The sequence below is a fragment of the Phyllostomus discolor genome, chromosome 9, assembly GCF_004126475.2.
Source record: "Phyllostomus discolor isolate MPI-MPIP mPhyDis1 chromosome 9, mPhyDis1.pri.v3, whole genome shotgun sequence".
Classification (NCBI taxonomy): Eukaryota; Metazoa; Chordata; class Mammalia; order Chiroptera; family Phyllostomidae; genus Phyllostomus; species Phyllostomus discolor.
Window position 1 is genome coordinate 61,783,267 of NC_040911.2, and position 7,632 is coordinate 61,790,898.

At 37.9% G+C, this 7,632-nt stretch overlaps 1 pseudogene; it reads right to left on the reverse strand.

Annotated features, from left to right (window-relative positions):
• Positions 1 to 3,479: 3,479 nt before the first annotated feature.
• On the reverse strand, positions 3,480 to 3,814 carry LOC114506054 (annotated as a pseudogene).
• Positions 3,815 to 7,632: the final 3,818 nt, after the last annotated feature.

Sequence of the window (7,632 nt, forward strand, 5' to 3'; positions counted from 1 at the left end):
GTGGTGGGAAGGGATAATGAGGGAGCAAAGGGGAAGGTTTTTCAGGAACAACTGAAAAGGACACATGAACAAAACCATGGGGTAGGGTGGAAGCAAGGGAGGGAGGTGGTGATGGCTAGGGTGGGGGGGGGGTAAATTCAAACAACTGTAATTGAACAACAATAAAATAATGGAAAAAATAAAATAAAAATGACATTTTGGTATGTGCACATGTGGGTGCACACACACACTCAGATCTATCTTTATTTAAATATGTCTCTTGTTTTCCATGACTAATCTTCAGGTGTAGAAGTTCTCCTTTCCAATATTGAATTTGTATGTGCATATATGTGTGTAGGGAGGAGTGTGCTTGTGTGTGATGATATCTATACCAGTTTCTGTCTACTGAATCCACACCTCTAAAGTTATGTTGTTTTCTTATGTAATTGTGGTTCAGAAATTGATAACCTGTGGCCCAAAGACTATGGGACAGAAGTTTTTCCAACTTTTTATGACACTGTAGACATATTTGATGCTATATTTTGTGATCTTGAATGTATTCATATCATTTCTGAGACGGTTCAAAGCTTTTTTAACTTCTCAAAGGAACCATGAAAAGACAAAGAGTAGACGTTTTAGAAACACTCTCTTAAATCATTTTCTTCAATTTACCCTTCAATGTATTGGACAAATTAAAGTCCCATTTGACTTGGAGATATTTGTTCAAAGAAAGAAAACAGGTATATGAGCCAGAAGGACCCCATCCTAATCCTGAAAAAAACTTTAGATTCAGACTGGACTTTTTGTTTCATGTCTTATGCTGAACTTTAATAAACTCAAATATGACTGATTATTGTTTCTGACAGGTTATGTGTTACTTGTTATGCTAAATCGTGGAAATGACTTTGTAATAAGATTCAAATCAATTTAACTTTATTTCAGTTTTTCTTAACACATTCATAGATTTCTGCTTTTATTATGTTTTCCTTAGTGTTTGAAAAGTAGTGGGATTTTCCAACACAATGATTTAAAATTTAACTGACAAAATTAATGACTTTGTGCCAAGTTAATAAAGTTGTGTTTGGTGTCTGTTTTACTCAGTCCTGGAAGGCATACCCAGCTACATAGGAAGTGTGGGGAGGGTGTTGGGAATCCACAGGCTGGTGCAATACCTTAGGGCCAGCCAGAAGGGGGTCTGTTACAGATCCTGTTCCTAATGAGGCAAGGGGAAGCAGCAGTTACTTGAACCCTGAGAGGTGCCACCCACTGATAGGTGCTGAGGCCTTCAGTAGAATGACACAGCCAATGCATGGTGACTCAGTAAGGAAAGAGCTGGGAGATTCCACCTGTCCATTCCTGCTCTGTCCTACTCTCCAAACTCTTGGTAATGTTTTCTTGGGTCTGAGTCTACCTAGAGACCAGAAGAGAAAAGAATAGATGATTCTTTAAACAGTGTAGGGAGAAGAAATGTGGGTATTGCAGCTGGCAGGCAAAAGGAAAATATTGAGCATAGCATTTTTGTTAAGAAGGCTAATGGTACATACTTGGGTACTAATATAATGTGAAAATACAAAGATTTTTAACATGCTCTTTCATAAGTTGTGTTCACTTTCAACATTGAGTCGTCCAGGAAGCAAATGCTAAGAAACAGTTAAAAGAGCAAGAGATTAATTGTGGTTAACACCTGTGAATGACAAAGAGGAGACTAAGCAGACACTGACAGCAAGAGACTTCAGACCTGATGCAACTCTGACTCCTCTGAAATGAGAGATAAAGAAAGGAGACTGAGGGAAGTTTCTCTTAGACCAAGGAAAAGTCTGGCACAAAGATTGCCCATAGAATGTTCCCTTGTCAGAAGGAAATGGCCATGCCCTGGTACCACTGAGCAGTCATTGTCTGTAGGCCTCCCCAAGAGAACATCACAGCTGGAAACAAATGAAAAAGACCTGGGGGAGTAAACAGATGGAAGCTGTCAGCTAACCATATTCCTTACGGCTGGGTAATTAGTCCCTCCTTGAAGGGGTTCTGTAGCAGATAAGCACACATGTCCCTGTCTGCTACAGATACTGGGAATGTCACCATGTCATGTCAGGAGCAAGCCACGATACAGGGGACTTTCCTTGACAGAAAGGGAAGGGAAGTAGTTCTCCTTCTTAGAGGGTAAGTCAGTGTGAAGAGAAGTGTCAAAGCAGGAGAAAGTGGGTGGTCAGTGGCCACTGATGTGATTTTCCCTGTCTGAACAGAAACCTTAGGTGGGCAAAATGTTAAGTAGAGAAAACCAAAAAGTAAAAACCCTGGCTGGAGAGTGCTCAGAAGTTGGCCACAGTTGAGTGACAGTGGCACAATGACCTAATTAGGCAGAAAGGAGGCCTAAATTAGCCTGCAGAGCCTACATGGAGGGCAACTATCTGTGCTGGTTGCCTAGCCCTGTGGAGCAGGACCACTGTGGTAGAGACAAAATAGCCAGTAGCCTAGGTTAATATCTACATTGCAGACCAAATTGTCAATTAAAGCCAAAGCCAAGAGAAATCTGTGGGGCTACGGCAGGAGAACCACTCAGTCTGCTTAACAGAAGGGTGGGCACACGTCCATGAGCAGCAACTGTGGTCAGCGACACAAGCCTGGGGCCAGCAAAGATATGAAGCATCAGAGCTCCTTTTTCCTCTTCCAGACACCCAAAGCCAAAACCATCCACAGTCACCATCTTGGGCAGAAGAAGTAGGAAGATTAGAAACTGCCTTGATAGGAGCTGAACTTTGATTCAAATGAATATTTACAGGAAATATGATTGTGTTGAAGTGGAAAATACTAAAACACACTTAAGGTAAGATTAAGTTCTCTTGCTTTTACCTAACTACTGTTGACCATCAGCTTTGCAGAAGACCCCAGAGATACATGTTGATGAAACAAAATTAAGTTTATTAGATCTGCTGCATTAGATCTGAGAACACTACCCTGATGGATTTAGTGGTATCTCAAAATGCAGAGATCAGGATCTGCTCTGGGTGATTTTTTTCTTAACAAGAAGTTTATTTAAACTGCAGGATGCTTGATTGAAGAGTAATTTATCCTTATTTAAAGACAGATTTTTTGATATGTAACAGCTTCATACAAAAAAGTTTTAAAATTGTCCTTGCATTTACAAATGATAAATAAAAATATTGAAATTCTTCAAACTATGTATGCAAGTATTTTTGTGTTGTTCTTTTTTTGTTAAACAGTAAGAGAAAAATAACTTACTGGAATATAAAGATAAGAGCTGAATGAGCATGCCACTAATGAAGAAAGGGGGGATTTTCACAGAACCACTATTTTCCCCATCCCATCACCATTTGATATCAATCAAAACATACCATTAACCATTGAGTTAAAAATGAAAATGCTTGTTTGCATATATCAGTTACTTTATGTACAATCAAAGGAATGGGGAAGGGGAAATAAAAGCATAGACAAAACTATACTGTAGTAGTCAGAATGTGGTGAAACCAAATTTCAGTTTTCTAAAACTGGAACATAGTTCTGGAGTAAAGTAGAAGGTTCTGTTTTTGGTAGATACCTCCTGTCTGCTGCTAGAATACATCAATTGTATCTTCACCCTTCATTTCCAACTGTGCAGGTGTGTGTATGTTTCAATGACTGGTTGCCTGTCAAATCAGAATCTGATCTGCCTCATGGACAAACTCTGTTGTTCACAATAGGCTTCTATTAGTTTACTAAGCGATGTATGCCTCTTAATTTTAAACTATACCACAGAACCATCCTGCTCCACCACCTTCACATTAATATGATCATTATTTTCAGCCTTGCCTTCTTTCTTGGGCTTTTTGATGGCCATAGCATGTGCTGGAATCTCCTCAGCAGCAGCTTCACAAAAGTAGTGCCAGATCTGTACCAAATGAGCACACAAACAGCATCAAAAGCAGCAGATGAAGATGCTCTGGTTGATTTTTTAAGAAGGTTTTCCAAAGAGCAATTTGGAACTGGGCAGAGTTTATTACCTAACAGCTTTGAAATTGGTGAGCCCCACAAGACGAGGGACTTGAAGTAAGTTTTGATGAGTAAGTTGCCAGTTTAGATAAGTAAACTATTCTCACTGATTCAGCCTTTTTCCTGATTTTTGATTGATGTGAATAGATTAGGGAAACAATGACCAGTGTTGTTTGAAAGCCCAGAGTAGGCACTGTGCTGGAAATCCTGTAAGTTAAAAAAAAAATAAAGACAACATTTCTTTTATCTTTCTAATAATTTTAAAGTAATTGATACATTATTATTAACTAAAGCCCATACTTTATTGAGGTTTCCTTAGTTTTTGTTTTTGTTTTTTTTACCTAATGTTTTTTTCTGTTTCAGGATCTCATTCAGAATACCACATTACATTTAGTTGTCTCCTAAGGCTCTTCTTGGCTGTGACACTTTCCCAGGCTTCCCTTATTTTTGATGATCTTGACAGTTTAGAGGATAACTTGTCAGGCATTTTGTGAGATGTCCCTCATTTGAGATTTATCTAATATTTTATTTACAGTTTGGCTGGAGTAAGGAGTTTTGGGGAATAAAACCACAAATGTCAAGTGTCATTTCCATCTCATTGTATGAAAGGTACATACTATCAAAATGGTGTCACTTTTAATATTAACCTTGATCAGGTGGTGTTTGTCAGGTTTATCTACTGTATAGAAGTCATTTTCTCCCCATTCCATATTGTGCTCTTTGAAAAGCAGACACTTTGTGCAGCTTACATGAAAGAATTTGGGGAGGGGTGTTATGCTACATAAGGGTAGAGAATCTACATTAAATATTTGGGATTTTTCTCTATGAAAGATTTGTCATCTCTGTCACACTTATTATTTTATTATAGTCATGAATATTTAATTATTTGTCTTATATTCTTATATTGTTTTACTTACTTTGCTGCTCAAATTTTTCCAGCTTTGGCCAATAGGAGTTCTCTCAGTTCTATTTTATGCCCTTTGATATTCCTCTGTTATTATGTGCTTCTTTTTTAAAAGCATTTCTAGGCACTATAAGTCATACTAAGATTACCTGTATATTCTCTGCCCCAGTCCTAGAATCAGACACTTTACCAAGGAGTGCTGGCTCCTTTGACTTGAGAATGGTATTGGAAACCAAGATCTGAGTGCTAGGTACAGTCATTGTTACTTGGATACCATTGCTTCTGGAGGTATTTCTTCTTTACATCTGATCACTACACTTGTGATTCTTTTCTCTGTGACTCTGCTCTATCCTTCCCATAAGAGTGTCATTTGGGAAGTCATAGAAGTTAGCTACAAAGAATGTGACCTGAAAACTAAGATGGGAATGATTTAACAAGAAGGGGCCTTCTGTGTACTGTACCTGCAAAAGGTTAAATATGACCTCCATGTGTTTTATATGGAAAAAAAAACACAGAGAGTTTTCACTTTTTTGGTGCTAATTCTAGGATTTGAATAAGGTAAATTAAAAACACGGAGATGAAGATCCCTACTTGATGTGTCAGATGATTGCTCACAGCATTGTAATGAATGAGTCTGTAAACCAAACACATCAATACCTCATGGTGTGAGAAGGACAAGCTTGTTGCGTTCAAAGAAGTTAAATTCTTTACTCTCAGGCATCATGTTACACCAGACTCCATAGTTACACTTTGATACCAAAACAAAAAAATAAAGGTTAATGATTGAAGGTGATTCTTTTTTTTCTTTCACTTTTTTAAAATTTTATTTTAATCATTGTTCAAGCACATTTTTCTGTCCTTTACTCCCATTCCAGCCCACTGACCCATCCCTTCCTACCCCCTCCCATTGCCACCTCCCCTAATTTTTGTCCATGTGTCCTTTATATTTGTTCCTGTAAACCCTTCCCATTCTCCCCTGAAATTCCCTTCCATATCCCCTCTGGTCACTGTCAGCCTGTCCTCTATTTCAGTGTCTTTGACTATATTTGGCTTGTTTCTTTGTTTTGTTGTTTAGGTTCCTGTTAAAGGTGAGATCATATGGTATTTGTCTTTCACTGCCTGGCTTGTTTCGCTTAGCATAATGCTTTCCAGATCCATCCATGCTGTTGCAAAGTATAGGAGCTCTTTCTTTCTTTCTGCTGCATAGAATTCCATTGTGTAAATGTACCATAGCTTTTTGAACCATACATTTACTGATGGGCACCTAGGTTGCTTCCAGCACTTAGCTATTATAAATTGTACTGCTATGAATGTTGGGGTGCATAGGTTCTTTTGGATTAGTGTTTCAGGGTTCTTAGGATATAATCCTAGGAATGGAATTGCCTAGTCAAAAGGCAGATCCATTTTTAGTTTTCTGAGGAAATTTCTTACTGGTTTCCATGGTGGTTGTACCAGTCTTCAGTACCACCAACAGTGCACTGGGGTCCCTTTTCTCCACAACCTCTCCAATACTTGTTGTTTGTTGCTTTGTTTATTATGACCATTCTGACCAGTGTGAAATGGTATCTCATTGTGGTTTTAATTTGCATCTCCCTGATAGCTAGTGATATTGAGCATCTTTTCATGTGTCTCTGGATCCTATGTATGTCCTCCTTGGAGAAGTGTCTGTTCAAGTCCTTTGCCCATTTTTTATTTGGGTTGCTTGTCTTCTTAGAGTGGAGTCATGTAAGTTCCTTATATATTTTGGAGATTAAACCCTTGCCTGAGGTATCATTGGTAAATACCTTTTCCCATACAGTTGGTTATCTTTTTATTTTAATAGTGTTTTCTTTTGTCATGCAGAAGCTTTTTATTTTGATGAGATCCCACTTATTTATTCTTTCCTTTATGTCCCTTGCTCTAGGGGACATGTCAGTAAAAATATTTCTGTATGAAATATCTGAGATTTTCTTGCCTATGTTCTGCTCTAGGACTTTAATGGTGTCATAGTTTATATTTAAGTGTTTATCCACCTTGAATTTATTTTTGTATAAGGAGTAAGTTGGTGCTTGAGTTTCATTTTTCTGCACATAGCTGTCCAGCTCTCCCAACACAAATTGTTGAAGAGGCTATTTTTACTTCATTTTATGCTGCTGCCCCCTGTGTCAAATATTGATTGACCATAGAGACTTGGGTGTATTTCTGGGCTCTCTGTTCTGTTCCATTGGTCCATGTGCCTGTTTTTATGCCAGTGCCAGGCTCTTTTGATTACAGTGGCCCTGTAATATAGTTTAGTATCAGGTACTGTGACCCCTCGTACTTTACTCTTCTTTCTCAAAATTGCAGCAGTTATTCAGTGTCATTATGGTTCTATATAAATTTTTGAAGTGTTTGTTCTATGTCTGTGAAATATGCCATTGGTACATTGCATTGAATGTGTAAATTGCTTTGAGTAGTATAGACATTTTGTTGATGTTAATTCTTTCAATCCATGAACACAGTATATGTTTCCATTTGTTCGTGTCTTCCTTGATTTCTTTCTTTAGTGTTGTGCAGTTTTCTGCATACAGGTGTTTTACCTCTTTGGTTAGATTTATTCCTAGGTATTTTCTTTTTTATTTTGCTATATCAAATGGGGGTTTTTTCTTGATTTTTGTTTCTGCTATTTCATTGTTGGTGTAGACAAATGCCTTTGATTTCTGGATATTGACTTTGTGTCCCACTGTTTTGCAAAATTCATTTATTAGGTTGAGCAGTTTTTTGGTGGAGTCTATAGGATTTTC